Genomic DNA, 22460 nt, shown 5'->3' on the forward strand with positions numbered 1-22460 from the left:
TGAAGGAATTTTTCACCTCATCCCTATCAAAGTAGACGAAACCAAGGTGTATCTTAGTTTTTATGTATTCAATGTGTAGGAGTTCGGCCTTTTGATAGGGCATCCAATAGAGAGACTCCTACATGAAGGAAGAAAAGGGAGTATAAATGTAAGTCTCGGGAAAAGCCTAAACCTTTCTATCCCCATCACTCGCTCATTACATGCTAAGACTGAGTTGATTCTCGAGCAAGATCCAATGGAGGAGATTATGGCAGCTTCTCTCCTGGAAGCTTCTAACAAACATCTTGAAGAAGACGCCTAGGATTTCATCCAAGATGAAGAAGAACCATGAGATCCTTTCCCTTTAGATGAAACTCAAGAGCTGCCAAAACCCCCCATTGTGCTCAAACCCCTTCCTTTAGGTTTGAAATATGCTTTTCTAAACAACGATAGGGATTCTCCTATGATTATTAGCGATAAACTTTCTGAGGACGAGACCCTCTAGCTCCTTACCATTTTAGAAAAGCATCACTCTGCTTTCAGCTACTCACTCAAAGACCTCAAGGGGATTAGTCTAGCCCTTTGCACCCATCACATTCCCATAGATCCAGCATATCCACCTTCTAGGGAGCCCCAACGTAGGCTTAACAATGCGATAAGAGAAGTTGTTAAGAAAAAGGTTTTGAAACTTTTGCATGCAGGGATAATTTATCCCATGCCATATAGTGAGTGGGTAAGCCTGGTACAAGTTGTACCAAAGATAGGGGGCATGACTGTGGTAAAAAATGAAAAAGATGAATTAATCCCACAATGAACAGTCACTGGATGGCAGATGTGCATTGATTACCGAAAACTTAACAAGGCAACAAAGAAAGATCACTTCTTGTTACCCTTCATCGATGAGATGCTGGAACGCCTTGCAAAGCATTCTTTCTTTTGTTTCCTTGATGGGTATTTAGGTTATAATCAAATCCTGATCCATCCTAATGACCAAATCAAAACTACTTTTACTTGTCCCTATGGAACATATGCTTATCGTAGGATGTCTTTCGGATTGTGCAACACTCCAGCTTCGTTCCAAAGGTGCATGATGTCTATTTTTCTGATATGATAGAAGAAACCATGGAAGTTTTTATGGATGATTTTTCTGTTTATGGAAAAACTTTCAATGATTGCTTAGACAATTTAGACAATGTTTTGCAAAGATGTGAGGAAAAACACTTGGTCTTAAATTGGGAAAAATGTCATTTCATGGTTAGAGAAGGAATAGTGCTTGGACACTTGGTGTCCGAACGTGGGATAGAGGTTGACTGAGCTAAGATAGAAGTAATAGAACAACTACCTCCTCCCACAAATGTCAAAGGGATACAAAGTTTCCTTGGTCATATAGGGTTCTATCACCGTTTTATGAAAGATTTTTCTCATAATGCTAGACCTCTTACAAGTTTGTTAGCCAAGGATGCACCCTTTGAGTTTGATGATGAGTGTTTAAATGCTTTACAAATCCTTAAGAAAGCACTCATCTCTGCACCAATCATTCAACCCCCTAATTGGTCGCTGCCTTTTGAAATCATGTGTGATGCTAGTGATTATGCTGTGGGGGCAGTTTTGGGTCAAACAAAAGATAGAAAGCATCATGAAATTTTTTATGCTAGTAAAACTCTGTCAGGATCTTAGCTTAATTATGCAACAACTAAAAAAGAGCTTCTAGCTGTTGTTTTTGACAAGTTTAGATCTTACTTAGTAGGAGCCAAGGTTATTGTTTACACTAATCATGCTGCTCTTAAATATCTCCTTACTAAGAAAGGTGCTAAACCTCGGCTTATAATATGGACCCTTTTGCTTCAAGAATTTGATTTAGAAATTAAAGATAAGAAAGGAATAAAAAATTATGTAGCCGATCACTTGTCAAGAATGCAGTTTAAGAATCCACAGGAGTTGCCCATCAATGATTTTCTGTGGGATGACATGCTCCTGAAGGTCACAGGATCTGACCCCTGGTATGTGAATATTGTTAATTTTATGGTTGCAGGTTATGTACCACCAGGAGAGAATAAGTGGAAGCTCATCCATGAAAGTCGCCTCCACCTATGGGTTGAACCGTACCTCTTTTGAGTTTGTGCTGATAGACTGCTTAGGAGGTGTGTTCTGGCTGAGGAAGCAATTAAGATCATCGAAAGATGCCACTCATCACCGTATGGAGGACATTATGGGGCATTCCGCACTAATGTTAAAATCTAGCAAATTGGATTCTTCTGGCCAACCATGTATGATGACACCAAAGACTTCATACGGAGGTGCATCCCATGTAAAAAACATGGGAGTATCAATGCAAGAGACGCCATTCCACTCACCACCAACCTCCAGTTAGAACTCTTTGATGTTTGGGGAATCAACTACATGGGACCATTTCCAAAATCTTGGTAGCGTGAATACATCCTGGTGGCAGTCGACTATGTCTCAAAATGGGTTGAAGCTTTACCATGTCAAGCTGTAGATTCAAATAATGCCAAGAGGATCTTTTTAGAGACCATCTTTCCATGCTTCGAAGTTCCATGCATGGTAATTAGTGATGGAGGTCCTCACTTCATTGATAGGAAGTTCCAACTCTTCTTATCCGATCATGGGGTCCATCATAACATGGTGACACCATATCATCCTCAAACTAGGAGACAAGTAGAAATGTCAAACAAGCAAATCAAGAACATTCTACAAAAAAACTGTCAATGAGATGGGGACAACATGGAAGGATAAGTTACACGAAGCACTATGGACTTACAGAACAGCTTATAAAACACCTCTTAGAATGTCACTATACCAACTTGTCTACGGGAAGACAGGTCACCTACCTATCGAGTGTCACACCCAATTTTTAAGGATAAAATGGAGTGCAAAAGCTTATGTGTACCCAGATATCAGTCACACACATAAGCCGACAAATTATGAATAGTATCATCACAAATGTTTATTACATCACGAATAAGACAGAGTTATCACATAAATATAGCGGAAGTAATAAAAAGATCTCTCGCAGAAGCTCCATTTCACAGGGACGTCGACTGGTTGACTACAAGTCTAGAAGTCCTCAGGAAAATCATCACACCCACAGTCATCTGTTACCCATCTGGGATTTTTATCCAAATAATGAAAATAAACAAGCATAAGTACATGTCATACTCAACAAGTGTAACACGGGGTTCATGAGGCTCAAAAGGCTTGACATAGGTTTAACAACATTTAGCTTGTAGTTGTCACAATTTTAGCTTAAGAGTATCAACAAGTTGTTTCAATTCCCAATGCAAAACACATGATCAAATGTAAACATGATTAATGAATAGCATAAACAAATAATACTTAGTGTTAATCTATTCCATAAATGTTCCAAGGCCGCTCATGACCATGAGCACGGCTGATATACCAGTTTTACACTTTGTAGAGGTTGTACACTTTCAATGTGAGTCATGATACCCATATGCCCAGGTTAATTACTCCCAAAACACTTCCAATGTGAGCAGGCAGGGGTCACTATGAAGCCTTTCAAAGGTTCATCTAACAAGTTAGGGCCGCTAGGTTTCTATGGCCTATGAAGAGCTCCCCTTCCGATAGGCACAATGACGCGCAGCTTATACACTGACGGACAGAGGCCGCACTATATCCAACCTAGAACACACCCCTCTTGTGCTATAAAGGTAACCACTAACAAGCTAGAAAAGGTCCTCATACTGAGCTAAAGCCAGAGCCATGTAGCCCTCACAGCTGTACTGTAAGTCCTGGATGATCACTTACAGATAAGTCCTTACAGAGAGGAATCTGAAGCATTTAGAAAGTAGCTAAACACTCCAGACCCCTGTTTCTATGTTGCTAAAAAGTCATATTTTATTATTTATTGCATATACCATTAGTCAAGTTACAAGATCATGGTTTAGTTGAGCACTAGCAAAGCTACCCAAATGCATATCCCGTAGGTGACAAGGTAAAAGTTCAATTCTAGGAAATTCCTATCAATGCGACACATGCAACATGGATTTAATGGATTAAAGTGAATAGGAAACAAGGTTGATCCCATGCTATACTTGCCTTGAGCAAAGTACTCCTGCTGGTCCTGCTCGTCAAAGTTGTACCCTTGATCTTCCATGAATTGCTCACCGTCTATACTCGATAACCACAGCAACACACAAACATCCAGGAGCAATCATGCAAAGCAAACAAAGCTATAGATTAGACCAGTACACCAACAACAAAGAATCAAGATGAAAAGTTTGGAAAACGAATCTATGTCTCGCTACGAACACACGGACGCGAAGATCACAAAAATCGGAGCTAAAACGGAAAAGTTATGAATTAAACAAGTTTTCTTATAGCAAAATAATAGATTAAATCTAACCTCGAATTTTAAAAGTTGGAAATCTACTTTACAGTAACATAAACATGTAGATTACTCAATTACGAACCTAACGCAACTTGAACGGATCAAATCGGAGTTAAAACGGAGTTTTTATGGCTAAAACAAGTTGAATGGCAAAACTGTAAATAGCTGAAAACGGCGGTGGCTTGACCACGGCGGCACCATGAGTGGCTCACCGAAGCTCGCGGTTGAAGCTCCACAGTGCTCGGTTTTTCAAACGGAGAAACCCGGGGGAAAGAGGAGGGGATGGGGATCTCACTGGAGCCGAAACGGAGGACCGGGAAGCAACGATGGCGGCGCGATGCTCGGTGGATGGCGGCTGTCGCGGCAGCACTAGAGCGAGGTGCGGCTATGGCTTGCTAGGGCGAAAAATCCGAACAACAAATGAGAAAGAAAGGCAGAGGAGGCTCGACGCTATTTATGGGGCGGGATCACTTGGGCGGCACGACATCAAGGGGATCGTGGCGGAGGCGGACTCGACAACGGCGCGGGACGGAGTCCGAGCAAGCCACGACGAAAGGAAGGGGAAGACCTAATGGCTGGGCCCAGGCGGTCAGCGGCAGGAGAGGAGGGCGCGCGGGTCTACGGGCGAGGAGCTGGGCCAGCACCTCGCTGGGCGGTGCGGCACGCTGATGGCCCTTGCGGAGCGGGCACAGAAATAGCTGCGAGCGAGGCATGCCGACTTGCTGGATGCAGCCCGAGTGGCGGAAAAACTAGATGACCAACTGGGCTGAAAGGAGAAAGGAGGAGGGAGAATCCAGTTTCCAATTTTTGCAAAACAAATTTCAAAATCACTTTCGAATGCAAATTCAATTCAACTTGGAATCTGATTTCAAATCAAGCAATACAAAAACATGCAGCAGTATGGATGCAAACACATGACTGTGAACCTACTTTTGATTTTTATTTGATAAAATTTATTATTTTCCTAAATTCAAATTCCCACAAAATGCATAATTAACCAATTTTCTCCTATTTCAAAATGTGCAAAATTTAGGGTGTTACAATTCTACCCCCCTTAAAATGAATCTCGTCCTCAAGATTCGGATGATGCTTACTCAAATAACTGTGGGTATGTTTTCCTCATATCCTCTTCTCTTTCCCAAGTAGCCTCATCTTTCGTATACCGATTCCACTGTACCTTACACATCTTTATAACTCGGCTCCTTGTAACTCTTTCTGTCATCTCCAAAATTCTTACCGGAAACTCCTCATACGTGAGATCTTCCTTAACTGCAAGCTCTTCTAATGGTATCTGCTCCTCAGGTACATGCAAACATTTCTTTAACTGAGACACATGGAACACATCGTGCACACCTGACAAACTCTCACACAATTCCAACTGATAAGCCACCTTACCACGTCTCTCCAAAATCTTGAAAGGCCCAATATACCTTGGTGCTAACTTCCCTTTCATGTTAAACCTTCTCACACTTCTCATAGGTGACACCTTCAAGTACACATAGTCACCTACTTCGAAAACCAATTCTCTTCTCCTAGTATCAGCATAACTCTTCTATCGAGACTGAGCCACTCTCAAGTTATCTCTGATCATCCTTACTTTCTCTTCTATGTCTCTCAAAACATCTGGTCCGAACACTTGAGTTTCTCCCATTTGATTCCAAAACAACGGGGTTCTGCACTTTCATCCATACAAAGCTTCAAAAGGTGCCATATTGAGACTTTTCTGATAACTGTTGTTGTACAAGAACTCTGCATAAGGCAAACTCTTGTCCCAACTTGTACCATACTGCAACGCACAAGCTCTCAACATATCCTCTAATATCTGATTAATTCTCTCAGTTTGCCCATCTGTTTGAGGATGATATGTTGTACTAAAATTTAACTTGGTTCCTAACGAACTATGTACTTGCTGCCAAAAATGAGATGTAAATTGGGTACCTCGATCAGACACAATTTTCTTGGGAACTCCATGTAGACAAACTATCCTCTCCATATATAACGCAACCAATTGGGGACCGGTATAGGTAGTCTTGACCGATAAGAAGTGAGCAACCTTAGTTAATCAATCTACTATTACCCAAATGGAATCATAACCTCTCTGAATACGTGGTAACCCAACAATAAAGTCCATACCAACTTCTTCCCACTTCCACTCAGGTATCTTCATTGGTTGTAGCAATCCTACAGGTCTTTGATCTTCAGCTTTGACTCTCTAACATGTATCACACAAAGCCACATATTCAGCAACATCTCTTTTCAGTCCGTACCACCAATACTTCTCTTTTAGATCTAAATACATCTTAGTACTACCAGGATGAATTGCCTCTCAAAGAATTGCCTCCGTATAGCCTTATCCTCAGGCAGACATAATCTTTTCCCAAACCATAGAGTTCCATTGTCATCCATACGGAATCCTGGTGCCTTACCAATCACTACGTTTTCCGCTATCTCTCTCAACTTCGCATCCTGTAACTGATCCTTACGTATTTCTTGCTCCAATTTAGGCTCCAACACCAACTCCACTGCATTAGTGACAAAGCCCAAATTTAGTCGCTCAAACTTAGCACACAACTCACTTGACATCAATGTCACTTACACCTCATTGGCATAACTCTTCCTGCTAAGAGCATCGGCAACAACATTCGCCTTTCTAGGGTGATAGTGCACCTTTAGATCATAATCTTTGATCAACTCTAACCATCGACGCTGTCTCATATTCAGATCCGTCTGAGTGAAAATGTACTTTGGACTCTTGTGATCAGTATAGATGTCACTCTTATGTCCAATGAGATAGTGCCTCCATATCTTCAAAGCATGAACCACTGCTACTAACTCCAAGTCATGAGTAGGATAATTTAGCTCATGCTTTCTCAACTGACGGGAAGCATAAGCCACTACTCTGCCCTCTTGCATAAGGACACATCTAGAAAAACTCTTGTTCAAATCTAGCAAAACCAATACTAGGGCTGTAGTCAACCTCTTCTTCAACTCTTCAAAGTTAGCCTGGCACTTCTCAAACCACACAAACTTGGCATCTTTCTCCAATAAAGCTGTCATAGGCTTAGCAAGTTTAGAGAAACCTTCTATGAACCTTCTGTAGTATCCAGCTAATCCCAAGAAACTATGAATCTCTCCCACATCTATCGGTGGTTTCCAATTCAATACATCTTTCACCTTACTTGGATCTATTGTGATTCCACCATTAGAGACAACATGGCCTAGGAAAGAAACTTCCTTCAACCAGAATTCACACTTGCTTCGCTTAGCATACAACTTGTGTTCTCTGAGCTTCAGCAAGACCAACCTCAGATGTTCAGCATGCTCTTCTTCCATTTTGGAGAATACCAATATATCATCGATGAATACCACCACAAACTTATCTAGAAACTCCATGAACACCTTATTCATCAAGTACATAAAGTAGGTGGGTGCATTGGTCAAACCAAAGGATGTAATGGTATACTCGTACAACCCATACCTCGTAGTAAAAGCTGTCTTGGGTATGTCAGTTGCACGAATCTTCAATTGATGATAGCCAGAACGAAGGTCAATCTTAGAGAAAACACAAGCACCTCTCAACTGATCAAACAAGTCATCAATTCTAGGCAATGGATACTTGTTCTTAATAGTAACCTCATTGAGTGACCGATAATCGACACACATCCTCTGAGTACCATCCTTCTTATCAACAAATATGACCGGTGCTCCCCAAGGTGATGAACTAGGACGAATAAAACCTTTCTCCTATAACTTCTTTATTTGTTTCTTAAGTTCTTCTAATTCATTAACCCTTGTTCTATATGGACGCTTAGCTATAGGTGTAGTTCCAGGTAATAATTCAATAATAAACTCAATGTCACATGTGGCATACCTGGCAAATCATCGGGGAACACATCTGGAAATTCATCCACCACTGGGTCCTCCTTGTTGCCGCTATCATCAAGCTGGTTCACTGTGGCTGTCGGCTGTGCTTGTATTACAACATCAACATTGATTCTTTCTCCATTTGGTGCGGTCACAACGACTACCTTCTCTTTACACTGGATCACTGCCTGTTGTTGCTTCATCCAGTCCATACCTAGGATCACGTCTATACCAGATGCTCTCAACACAATAGGGCTCACTTTGAACTCTACCCCCTTAAGAATAGACTAGTCAGAAGACAACGATATGAAGCTTGCATACTTCCACCCGGTGAGTTTACTAATATGGGATTTTGCATGGCACATAATGGTATGTTATGGTTTCTAACAAATGCTTGTGATATGAATGAATGCAAAGCTCCAGAATAAAAAAGAACAGTGGCAGGGGTTGAGTTGACATTGAACGTACCGAGCATGACTTCTGGTTCCGCAAGCACCGTCTCTGTAGACACATGATTCACCTTCCCATAATGTATTGGCTTCTGGTTGCTGTTCTGCTTCTGAGGGGTTGGCGGGTTGGGCTTCTCAGGGCAATTATAAGACAGGTGACCTTCTTTGCCACAACGGAAGCACTTGCTGGGGGTGCTAGGGGCACTAGTCTTCATAGGAGTGTTGTTAGGCGTTCCCTGTCATGGTGTCTGCTGACCACTCTGTTGCTGAGGTCGTTGATTGGTATTCTACCGCTGGTTCTGGTTGCGCTGAGGATACTGACCACGATTCCACTGACTGGGTGGTCCCTAGAACCTCTGTTGGAAACCTTGCTGAGGGTTGGTACATGGACGAGTATTACTTCCAGAGGCCTGGCCCTGAAGCCTCCTCTTCTTGGCCTCCATCTCCTTGTGCTTGTTGTCAATAACAATAACGCGATTCACCAGTGTCTGAAAATTGGGTAGGTATTGGACATAAGCTGGAGCTGCAGACCATCATATAGACCTTTGAGAAAGTGGTGTTGCTTGTCAGCATCATTAGCCACTTCATTTGGAGCATAACATGACAACTGAGCAAACTTGTCATGGTACTCAGCGACGGACAAGGATCCCTGCTTCAGAGCTCTGAACTCCTCCTGCTTGAGCTCTATCAGTCCCTTAGGTATGTGGTAGGATCTGAAATTCTCTCTAAACTCCTGCCAAGTGACAGGAGGAGCGTTGGCAGGATGTCCATACTCAAATGACTCCCACCAGTCTTGTGCTTCTCCCTAGAGCTGCCCTGAAGCGTACAACACCTTCTGTTGATCATTACATTGTGCTATGTTGAGCTGCTTCTCCACTGCATGAAGCCAATCATCTGCCTCCAGTGGATCAGTGGCATGAGAGAACATCGGGGGATGGCCCTTCAAGAATTCACCACACTTATCACATGGTGCTCCACCACCTTGTTGGTTCTGCTGATTCTGCACCAACACTTGCATGATCTGTGTTTGTACTGCCAAGAGTTGCTCAATAGATGGTGGCGGCGGTGGTGGTGGATGTGGGGGAACACCTCCACGACCTCAGCCTCTTCCTCTTCCAGACATCTGCTATCAAATATTCAAAATTTAGAAATCTCCAAGTAAGAATACATTCTGAAAATTTTCTAGACGAATCTCAACATCAGTAGCTCTGTAAAACAGTCATATCTCGAGTTCCGGAATTCCAAATAAGGCGTACTTTATATGGTTGGAAAGCTTAAGAAATTATCTACAACTTTTATTCAGACCACATTCCCAAATTCTGTCGTTAGATTACTCAAAAATAGGATACAACCTAAATTGTTTCTAGATTCCAGACTGCGCAGAAACTTTAACTTGAAACAGAGATATCTCACGAACCAGATCAGATATGGGGGTGATTCCAGAGGCATTGGAAAGATGCTTAAGTCTAGTTATTCCCATAAAAATTTCATAATTTTTGGTCATGTAGATTTTAATTGGCATTGAGATAAGAACAGACTGCTCCAAATAACAGATTTCGAGAGAACATGATGCAACAAACCCAACTATTTACTTATTGACCCAGTCTTTAATATTCTTAAATATGAAACTTGCGGACAGGCCCCACACGGTTCCAGCACACATTACAAAGATCCAACTCACACATAAACATAATAACAAATCAACTAAACACTCCAATGTTCACACCGCACTAGTAAACTTGACTAGACTCAACTTAACTCGTTCTACTATCGTTTTATTACATAGAAGGGACTCCAACATTTATGGGCGATACTCATGGGGAAGCTTTCCATACATCTTTGGCAAGTTGAGGCACACCCTTTGTTCATCTATCACCTGCCGGTGTCTCTTGATGGTTTTCTGCTGTGCCCTCAATTGATCCTCCAGTCGGCGAATCTTTGCCACGAACTCATAGCCAAAGTGTACCATCACCTAGGTTGTTGGATCCGTGCCCTGCGGGTCCATCATTGCCCATCCCAATTCTGGATGTTGGTGAGGGAGAAATCGATATTGGTCATTCTTCATGCCCTCGAATCGGCGACCCCGGAGGCCTATGCAAGCTTCAGCGGCTACATCTTCTATGCCATCATCCATGGTAGCACGGTGACCATAGTGCGCATAGTTTGAATCCAGCTGATATGCGCCTTTCTGTTCGTCCTTGATGGTGATGCACACCCTGGTCTTCCAATAGGTATCCTCAAGAGGGTGTGTATGTTCTTCGCAAACGTATTCCACAGCTGCATCCCAATCGCTGTAGTAGGTCTGAAGCATGCTCATGAGTCGGTGATGTGAAATAGAGGATTCACATCCCGGCTTATACCACACCTTGTTGTCCACCCTAGGGGCGGGATTGGCTCATCCACTTCAACAATGTCTTCCTCTTCATCATCAGACCAGTGGACGACCTCGACTTCTTGGGGTTCCTCCTAAACGGGCTTAGGCGTAGGTACTGGTGTTGGCGGATCGAATTCCTGTTCCTGGGGTTCTTCCTCCTCCGGCTCCATGGACAAACCATGAGGCGGGTAGTACCCTCCAGTGTTGATGCGGGCAGTCTTGTGGGCACGAGGCATCTACAGAATTAGATTTAGTTAGATTATGTTAGAAGCAATAATTTCATAATAGAATAAGGCAAAAGAAGCATAAAACTTTAGCAAATAACAAGGGTGAGATAGAAAGCATGAAATGAGTGAAGCAAAAGAAGCTAAAAATGACCATTGCTAACTAGGCTTGTGTCCTATAGTCAACATGGCTCTGATACCAATCTGTCACACCTAATTTTTAAGGATAAAATGGAGTGCAAAAGCTTATGTGTGCCCAGAGATCAGTCACACACATAAGCCGATAAATTATGAATAGTATCATCACAAATGTTTATTACATCACGAATAAGACAGAGTTATAATTCCTTTCAAGTACCTAGTTTTCAGCCTTAACTTCTCTCGAGTTTTTGATAAAACTGATTTGATATAAGGATTTACTCTGAACTTGAAACTTGTGGGTCGCATATGCTTGATCTAAGTCTAGGTTATTGACGGGTATGATATGAGAAGGTGTGAGCTACTGTTTATCTTGTTCCATGTAACACTAAAGTTCTAGAGATTTCTTTTGAAAAACATAAAAATGCTACATGATGAGTTCCTGTATGACAAAGCTCGAATTCCCACCAGAGCCATACATGTTATTTAGGCTAGGAAAACTTCCACATATATGTTGCTTATAATTGCGTTGAGTTTTGTCACGCTTTGTTGTCCCTTCTAAGAGATTTGTCATGCTCTTAAAATCAAGATCACATACACACCACCCACATATGTACTACTCCTACACTAGGACTAGGCGCCTTCCATCTAGATTCACTCAAAAATGTTTTACTCCTACACTAGGAGTGAACACAAAAACATGCTTGTTAGGTTCTCCATCCACCAAATAAATGCTCCAAGTTCTTGTTGATATCTCTCTCAAAATTTTGTTGCAGAGAAGAGGCATGGGGCTATGCAAAAGTTATTCATAAAAAAAGAGTTGAGAAAAAATGAACACAAAAGTGTTCGAGATATTGAAAACAATGTGTACTTAGATGTCTGCCTAAAAAGAGAAAAAAAAAGAAATGAATAAGATAGCCCCTGTTCTCTCGCAAAAACACTTCCAAGTTTCAAGAGAGAGATACGTTCTCAAGGAGCAAAGTAGAATTAGGTTAGCCACCATATATATTCACCTCATATACATCAACACACATGCACATCTTGATTTGATTGTATGACTCAATTCTCTTTGGATCCGAGGTTTGACTTTACAATATATGCATTACAAGTATGCCCTAGCTTTCTCCCTACCTTTGAACTCCACATAAGCTTTAGTTGTAGGAAGAGAAAGGCATAACATCTTTATTGCCTTGGTGAGGATCCACAAATACAACATATATTGAGAGACTTGAGTGTCATACAATGGAATCTCTAAGTTTTATTTTGAAAACTTTAGATCAGTTTATTCTAATCTGGAGGAGAATTCTAGATTAAACACATATATACTTTTGAGGCGTGAAAGCATTGTAGCAACTCCTGATCCATTGCTGAGTTTAGCTTTGCTTAGGGACTAGCAAAGGTTAAGCTTGGGGGAGCTTATTGACGGTCATTAACATCAATTATAAACCATCAATATAACCTACATATATACTTGATTTCGTCAGCAAACATAGGTCTAGAGGTTTAAACTAATAAATTCCACAAGTTTTGGTGAATGTGTGTTTGTAGGAGGGTTTATCTAGAAAAATGTCAAGGTGGATCTAAACGTCAGATTTAATCACAATTATCCGCGACGAAAACAACTCCAGAAGGTTCCAGAAGACTCTAGGAGGCAAACCACCGAAGCGGAGGCCAAGGGGCTACTAGGTGGGGACAGCCGGCCCCACCACTAGGCCGACTGTCCTATGGGGCCCCCTGATTAGCCTCCCCTTCAAATGTCGGTTCTCCACCGCCTCCTAAATTGCATCTATGCCGTCCTTATAAGTTGGTTCATCCAACGGTGATCGAGGAAGTTGACGCGGATCAATGACGTGGCAATGCCTTGCCCCCTACTCCATCTCTCCAATATAAGGCACCCTCTACCCCCCCTCTCTAGAGCCATCCTGAAACACTAATTCATATCCTCCTCATCAGGATTAGAGCCAGCTCTCAAGAGAAGATTAGTCCTCTATAGGATCTAGTCTTGTACCTAGAAAATAGTGAGTTGGAGAGTGAGGGAGGAGTTTGGGGAAGTACCGGCCTGTCGGTGCTACCTCTATGGCTTATACTTTGGTGGATCTAGGCTTCTCTAAGTCTACATCTGAGATACCTCTGGTAATTGATTTCTATTTAAAGTAAGTTTTGTGCTCTTTTGTTTACGGGTTCATAGTTCTTTTGAGTGCTCTAGTCCTTGCTAGATCTCTGGATTAGAGTAGTAATAGTTAGCATAAGCCTGGTGCTTAGGCTATCAGCTACCTATGTTTTCTCCCTACTTCCTGGTTGGCATGAGGTGATAGCCCCGTCTATCCTTTATAGTCCACACCGAATTGAGCAGTTTCTTAAATTAGTAGGACCGTAGTCGCGTCAGTAGAGTTATCTATTAGCGGTGCTTTACCGTCTAAGCGACATCTTGAAGTGAACACTGGAATTATAAGCCTTGCTTTGCATAGGGTCATAACCATAGGAATCCTCTCTACTCATACCTTAAACCTTGATTGCTATCCCTGGACAAACTAGTTGTTAGACAACACACACATGTTTCCCCATGGATACGATACTCGATAATACTCCGGGTGAAAACTACTTCGATACCCGTGCACTTGCAGATTTTGTCTCTGTGTGACACCGCAGGTGTCAACAGTCCACAAGCCTCCAAGTCATGTAGGAGGTGGCTACCACCAAGAGTAACAAGCACACTGGCTTGCAACATGATCACCTAGTGCCAACACTTGCAATCTCTCATGCGTCACACTAGAATCACTCTCTCACAATCAAATGGTATACCACTATATGTGAGAGGGCTCCAACACACTCCTCTAAGATGGACACTAAGTCCCTAAGGTGCAAAGAACCCCAAATGGTCGGCCACCCCCTCTATTTATAGAGGAAGGTCTCTATTGGTAATTGTTAATCCAAGTAAAAAGTTAAGAGTTCTGCAAGCGGACAAAATATCATTGTGGCACTTCACCCAGGAGTATTCAGGTATCGTTATCTATATTTTACCACAGGGAGGAGTGGTGGCTAAAGAGATTGATAAACATATACTATTAATGCATCATGGGACTAAGCACATACTCTAAACATGGGTAAATTAGTAGATAAAGTTATATATATGATAAGCATAATACTAGAGAGACTCCATAAGATAGAAATAGTTAATCTAAGTAGATTAATTACAAGTGAGATAAATTCCTAAGTCATTCTTAATTACAAGTTATAGCATACCATCATTATATATACTTAGCAATAGCCAAAGATTATCTCTATATTCATGCATAAGGGACGTCTCTAAAGAAGAGCATAGCAAAAATATACTTCCTCTGTCGTGACTTTTGTCCTACTAAACCTACAATTGAGGGTGGACTACAGAGAATCACAAGGCTATCACTTCTTGTGATCTACCACACTTCTCAGACTAGAGGGTGCAACCATAGGCAAAACAGTGTATAAGCACCACACTTACACAAGGTTCGACTACTCAACCTGTTCAAACATTGGGAAGAGCGCTCTATGATCTTAGGCATTAAACACAATGATAACTTCAACTATACTAAGCATATGCTCAAAGTAAACTATAAACATGACAACTAAGAACATAATATAAATGAAGATTAATGTCATTGAGAAGATAAATGTAATGAATACAAGGGCTATACCAAGCCTCCAGTGACTTGATCTGGAATCTGAGCAGAAGCCTGACTCTACTTGATCTATCTTAGCTAACTATGCTATAACTCTAATTATTTGGGAGTTCTTCTCTTCTGAGTTTAGTCTAACTCAAATGAATCGGAGTGCCTTCTAGGAGGGGGTCCAAGGGTCCTTTTATAGGGGGCACCTAGTACCCTATGGGCCCTTGGATCCATGGCAACACTTAATCTCGACTCTTCATTCAAACCAACCTTGATAGATGGTGGAGATTCATCCTTAGAGGCGGTGGAACAAAGCTGGTGCCGATAGGTGGACCTAGGTGGGTTGGACGACCTACATGTGGGTTCGGTTGACCCCACCCCAAGCTCCTTTCGATGTGAATCTTCTTCTAATTGGTGTCCCGCATGTCATAGAGTCGAATGGAGTCAGTTTCATGGTGAATGATCTTGATTGGTTGATGCAACATGGCCCACTTGATCATATTTTCTAGATAAACCCTCTTGCATTCACAAAATCACCAAAACTTGTAGAAATACTTAGTTTAAACCACTATACCTATGTTGGTGATTGATTTTAAGAGTAAATATAAGTCATATTGATGGTTTAAAGTTGACATTAATGACCGTTAATAAGATCCCCCAAGCTTAACCTTTGCAAGTCCTTGAGCAAAGCTTAAACTTAAACAATGGATCAGGAGTTGCGTTCAATCAAAAATTCTCCTCTGATTTAAAATAAACTGATTCAATTTTCAAACTCACCCATATTACCTTCAACTTCATGGGGCTTCTTAGCCGTCACTTCGGTCTTGAGTAGTTGAAAGATAAAATGATCAAGTCAAGCACTATGTCTCAAGTTCTTTTATTCAACCATATTTAGGAGGTTTTATAAGTTTTCAAATAAAACTCAGAGATTCCTTTGTATGACACTCTCAAGTCTCTCTATATATGTGGTATTTTTGAATCCTCACCAAGGCATAACTTGTTGTTGCCTTTTCTTCCTACAACTATGGCTTTTGTGGAGCTCATAGGTAGGGAGAAAGCTAGAGCATAATTGCAATGAATATATTATAAAGTCAAACTCTAGATCCAAAGAGGAAAATGCCATACAATCAAATCAAGATGTGCATGTGTGTGGAATACCTATGTGGGTGATTGATTTTAAGAGTAAATATAAGTCATATTGATGGTTTAAAGCTGACGTTAACGACCATCAACGGTCTCCATCTAGCCGTTTGGGGCGTGCTGAATCTGTCAATCTAGATAGTCCACCCTTATGAGCCTGGACAGTCTGCCATTCACCTAAAACCAGCCATTATGTGCTAAAATGGTCACCCCGGACACCTACGGCCTGGACAATCCACCGTTCACACAAAAACTAGTTGTTGGGTTCAAACGATTACCCTAGACAGTCCGCCCCTAGGCTGAGACAATCTACCATTCAACCTCGGTTACCTAGATAAAATTTGTCCAGCAAGTCTGCCCCCAGGCTGAGACAGTCTGCAGCCCATGGCCGGACAATCCACCATTCACCAGAAAACAATACTACAGAGCACTTTGCCTCCTTTCTCTCCACCATCTTTGACATCATTTTCAAGACGTTTTGCAAACCTTCTCAAACATGCTAACCTCAGGTGTTGTCACACAAGACAACCACCACCTTAAGTCCATGTTATTAGCATTTTCAAAATTATTTTTACAAAGGTTTTCAAACTCTTTTCAACTGTCACTCGATTCTAGCAATGCATGCAAACTTAGATCACTCAAGTGGCACTAGAAGACCGATATGCATACAAGTATGCCCCTCTTGATAATATGTCCAAATATCCTAAACCTGGTCAAGCTCTTCTCTACTTAACCTTAGCCCAGTGAAATGAAATGCCCTATAAATATACGTTTGCCTTGCGCATTCCATTTTATTTCCATGTTGGTGATGCTACACAAGCATCCAACCTTCAAATTCATCAAATAATGAACAATGATCATCCATCAATGTCATGACCCTATCTTGACACCCTTGTGAGCATCAGCATCATGAGCATCTTTGCATCTGAAATCTAAAACTAGAAACTAAACTGCGCTACATTCTGCATTTAGACTGCTCACTGTTGACTTGATGGATGGTCAGCCAGCACCACCAGACCATTCATCAATTCATCTGCATGACCTGATAGAGTTCATTCCCTATTAGTTAGTAAACCGACACCACCGGACAGTCCGCCGTCATGACAGAGCGTCTGATAGAGTCATCCCATGCAGAAATGTGAAGTGTCACTTTGAGAGATCACCTAGCCCCACCCAACAGCACACCTGTCCAGCTTGTGAGGAGGCCAAGGCAAAGCAGCCACCAGCTCACTCACTCATTCTTGCACTCCCACTCTATAGGGTCGAGATGGCGGACTAGAGGGGGGTGAATAGTCCTTTCTAAAATAAATTGTGCCGACTAATCGAAACAAATATGGAATTAAAACTATCAGTCTAGTCAAGACTACACCCCTCTATCTAACTTCACAAGCACCTTATAAAGATCCTAATTAGACAACAAAGGTGTTGGGCTAGCTAGAGCTCACCTAATCAATTCTAGAGCAAGGTCACACAAACCTATGCACTAGTACTTTGGCAACTGGGGAGCTCCTACACATGCTAGTGATGCAAAAGCACAAAGCTCCTAAGCTCACAAGCAATGCTCCTAAGCTCACAAGCAATGCTCAATAACAAGGCTACACAAGCTAAATTAGAGAGCACAAATCACTTAGCTACACAAACTAAGCAATGTACCTAACAAGGTTACATAAACCATATTAGTCATGTAAGGGAGCTACTTCTATGCTACACAAGCAAGAAGGTAACTAGCAAGCTACACAAGCTAACTAATTACAAGAGCAACTACACAAGCACAATGTAAATGAAACTAAATACAAGCTTGTGTATGGGGATCGCAAACCAACGGGAAGATGATGACATGGTGATTTTTATCCCGAGGTTCACTTAGTTAGCACCAAGCTAGTCCCCGTTGTGTCGACCGCTCACTTGGTGATTCGGTGGCTAATTGGCATCACCCACCAAGCCCACACATTGGGCACCACAAGAACATACCCCAAAAGTGAGGGTAGCTCAATGACATGCTCTACTAGAGTTGCTCTTTGCGGCTCCCGTGAGGCGAGCACAATACCCTCACAATCACTTCTCTGAAGCACCGCACAATATTCTTTGCATGCTTCAATGGAAGACAACCACCAAGACATCTAGGAGGTGGCAAACTTCAAGAGTAACAAGCACCACTGGCTTGCAACTTGATCACCTAGTGCCAATTGATGCAATCTCACAATGCAACACACTAGAATCACTCACTCGCAATGGATTCACACTTCTCGCAAGTACAAGTGAGTTAGAGGCTTCTCAAACCAAGCACACACAAGGGCAACACATCCGCAAGGTGCTCAACCTCAGCCAAGCCTGAGCTCCACATCTATTTATAGCCCCAAGCCAAATAGAGCCGTTGGAGCATTGGAACACATTTCTGCATGGTCATCGGACAGCAATGTGCGGGTACCGGACATAGGATGGCAGTGCCCAATGGTCAAATTGCAATAGCTATTTCAAACTAGCCATTAGGAACCTAGCACTGGACATAGGGGGGCGGTGCACTGCCCTAGGGGTGGTGGTGCCCCCTGACGAGTTTCCCCCCTCTCTGGTAAAAAGGGGCGGTGCCACACCGCCATGGTCACCGGATAGTTCGGTGACCAAAAGTTGCTCCAAATTGAGATCCACTACTTTAGGCTTGTAGAGGATTTCATTAGCTTTCCAAAAAAATCCTAGATCATCAAAATCAGAGTTCGAGCTAGGATTTATGCCCGAAATACGAAAGGATGCTGCTGCTGTTTTTGGGCACCGCCCCTAGCACCGCCCTAGGGTGGCATTGAACCGCCCTAGGGGTGATGGTGCCCACTTTTTGGCCACCAGAAAGGGCGGTGCCACCCTCTATAATGGCTGCGATTTGGCTATGAGTTAGGTTGCAACTTCCGACCCCCGGACAACCATAACTAGCCCTTTTCTTCTTCTTTTCCTCTCCAACTTGATCTGTTTCAACAGCAACAACTTCTCCTTTGCAAATGTGCCAACACCACCAAGTGTTCACCATCTTGTGTATGTGTGTTAGCTTTTCACAAACGTTTTCCAAAGGATTAGTCACTCAATTCACCACGCCACTCGATCCTAGCAACGATGCAAACTTAGATCACTCGAGTGGCACTAGATGACTGATATGGAAACAAGTTTACCCCTCTTAATAGTACAGCCATCTATCCTAAACCTGGTCATAAACTTCTCTACACACCTATGACCAGTGAAATGAAATGCCCTATAGGTTATACCTTTGCCTTGCGCATTCCATTCCATCTCCTCCATTGTTGATGCAACACATGCACCAACCATATCACAAATGATATGATTCACTTCATATCATCATGTGACCTTGTTGGTTCATCGATCTTGACCTCACTTGCTTTTCACCATTGCCTTTGTCCATCGGCGCCAAGTCTTGATCAAGCTTCACCGCCACACGGTCCATCGCTCCAAAGCCTCTAACTTGCCCTTCACGCTTGCAACCGGTCCATCAGGCCAAGTCTTGTTTTGATCTTCTCCACCTTAGTCACATGACTCCATGTTATGTCTCATATGCAATAATGAGCTCCTTCATCACATGTGTGAGCCTTGCAACATATCCAAGCCATTTCACCTCCATGGCATAGGTTGCTCACACATGATGCACTTGTGGACTAATCACCTATGTATCTCACTCAAACACATATTAGTCCACCTAAGGTTGTCACTCAATTATCAAAACCAAACAAGGACCTTTCACACTCTCTCTTTAGTTCATCTCTCTCTACACTCTCTCACACTCAAGCAAGAAGAGGAGAAGGAAAGGAGAAGAAAGGAGAGGGATTGAAGATTAGATGCAGCAAGAGATGGCCCTAGAGATCACCTAGGAGCCCTCATCCACAAGAGGTAGGGGTTGGAAGGGGGAGGAGCCCTTTCACCCTTACCATAAGGAGCTAGGAGGAGAAGGGAGCAAGAAGAAGATTTTGAGTTGCCAAAGGGGAGATCCAACTGTTCCATCATCTTGGAGAGGTTTGTATCTTCTCATTGCAGCCCTTAGTATGGATCTAACCAAGCCAAACATAGGATTTCACTTTTAGGAGAAGTACCATATATGAAGATTTGGATTTCAAGTTGCTAAGAAGTGTTAACTATCAGTAATGACGGAGGGTCCAACATCACCGGCGGAGTGTCCGTCAGTACTGAATAGGCCTCTGTTCACTTGCACTATAATTCATCGAAGTCTGCCACTGCACCAAAGTGTTAGTTGAGTTATATATCAGAGACAGAGGAGTTCTAGAGAACCCAGTCCATAGCTTTTGGTACAATGGAGCGTCTGTCGATATTCAGGTTTGTCCGCTAAATTATAAAGACTTAACCTGAGAGTACCCAGCTCACACCGAATGATTTGTCAAACATACGGAGTATCCGATAGAGCCAGAGCACTTAGCTACCAGCAGAACCGTACAGACCTAATCTGACAGATGGTCCATCACCACAACAGAATGATCCATTGGATTATGAACCGGAACATAGAGAGATTCCTGAGAGCACTAACCCAATACCGGAGTGTCCGATCCTATATCAGAGAGTCCGATGATCTTAGAGTGTCATTTTCCCACTGAGTCCTAGAACCACCAGAGAGTCCAACATCCACACCGGACTATCTGATAGTCACCAAGCAGTAGACCTTTAGTGTATACCTACACACTCACTCATGTAACACTAAAGCTTAACAAACTAAATATCATTGCATGACATCTCATGGCATGAGCATTATACTTTGTGCAATTTACTCATCATGCATCATGCATGTATAGGTGACGTGATTCCTAAAGATCCCATGCTTGAGGAGGAGCCTCAGGAGGAAGAAGTCGCCGAGCCTAGCAACGACGTCCAAGGCAGGGCCCTATGCATTCCTATGCTTTTGAAATTCATAATGAACTATGGTTATTTATTACATCGTTACATTACTATATGACTAGTGAACTAGGAAGGATTCACCTATTCCAAGCCATGTCCACTCATTGCCACACCAGTCAACCACGTGTGTCTTTATTAATCACCCTACTTAGTATGCTTAGATCATAGAGTCAAGCTAATGATGGGTTTCTCATTACTCACGCGATGATAGGTTCTTGAATGACATAGCTTGCTTACCGATTAAGGACAGTGCATCTGTGGTAGTGAGTAAGAACATAAAATTGTATAGACCACTTGTCGCCAATGGGGGTGACAAGCCAAGTAACTGATTGCGACCGTTTTGTTCATGAAACTGGCAAGGGGGTTGCGCTGGTCAGGAATGTCCGAGTCCGAGACATTGACCAGGGACCAGTCAAACCTTTCATCGAACATCTTGGCCAGGTTAGGGAAAGGTTGAAGCATTGAGGTATCCTTTATGTACCGGCGGGTCTTATGGGTGATATCCCTTGTTTCGAGTGGGGTTAACTTGTACCCCTCTATAGAGTTTACTTTTGAAAGCAATAAGTTATAACTTCTAGATGCGGACTAGAGTTGGGTTTGGAAACCAGGACTCGTGGAAGATCAAGCTCCAATTGGCTAAGCACTTACACTTGATTACCTATGCTACACCTGCTACTGCTACGTCATAGATCACCTTTACTTCTGGTATAAATGCTTTTATGCAAATGATACGCATTCCTTGCTACTATCCCAAATGCATAATCCTTGTTTACTATACTAGGTAAGTCCTACAGAGTACATTCAAATACTCACCCTATGTGATCCTAAGTTTTGTAGGTACCGTAGCTCCTATCCATAGATTCTTCTACACTCTAGACTCCTCACCGGATCATGAGTGGTGAATGATTTCGTGTCCCATAGATACATGGATGTGGCACAACCGTGTATTAGTTATCATGAACTATGTTATGTTGAAAGACTTCCACTAGACTTTGATGTAGACTATGATGTGTGCTCGTGTTATGAACTAAGTGTGTGAACCAAGACTTGTAAACTTTAATGCTTGAACTTGTGATGTAACCTAAGCATGGTTGTGATGTATTCTCTCTCTTGAACTGATCCTGGATGAGACTGGCCTGAGTACATCTCATGGGGGTGTACCAGGATGACCTGTTAAGAGATGTGTCCAACTTAATAATCCCTTGTGGATTATCATTTTGGGTACTCACTTAAGAGGGCATTGATCCTGACAATCAATGTAGCCAACCATGCTACCTTTGATCATTGCTCATAGCATGAAGTTCGTCCATCACTATTCATCAAGCCACTTGATCATCAACACAAATGAACACTTGGCTTGATCTCTCTCTTGAATGA

This window comes from Miscanthus floridulus, chromosome 15 (genome assembly GCF_019320115.1).
Source record: "Miscanthus floridulus cultivar M001 chromosome 15, ASM1932011v1, whole genome shotgun sequence".
Classification (NCBI taxonomy): Eukaryota; Viridiplantae; Streptophyta; class Magnoliopsida; order Poales; family Poaceae; genus Miscanthus; species Miscanthus floridulus.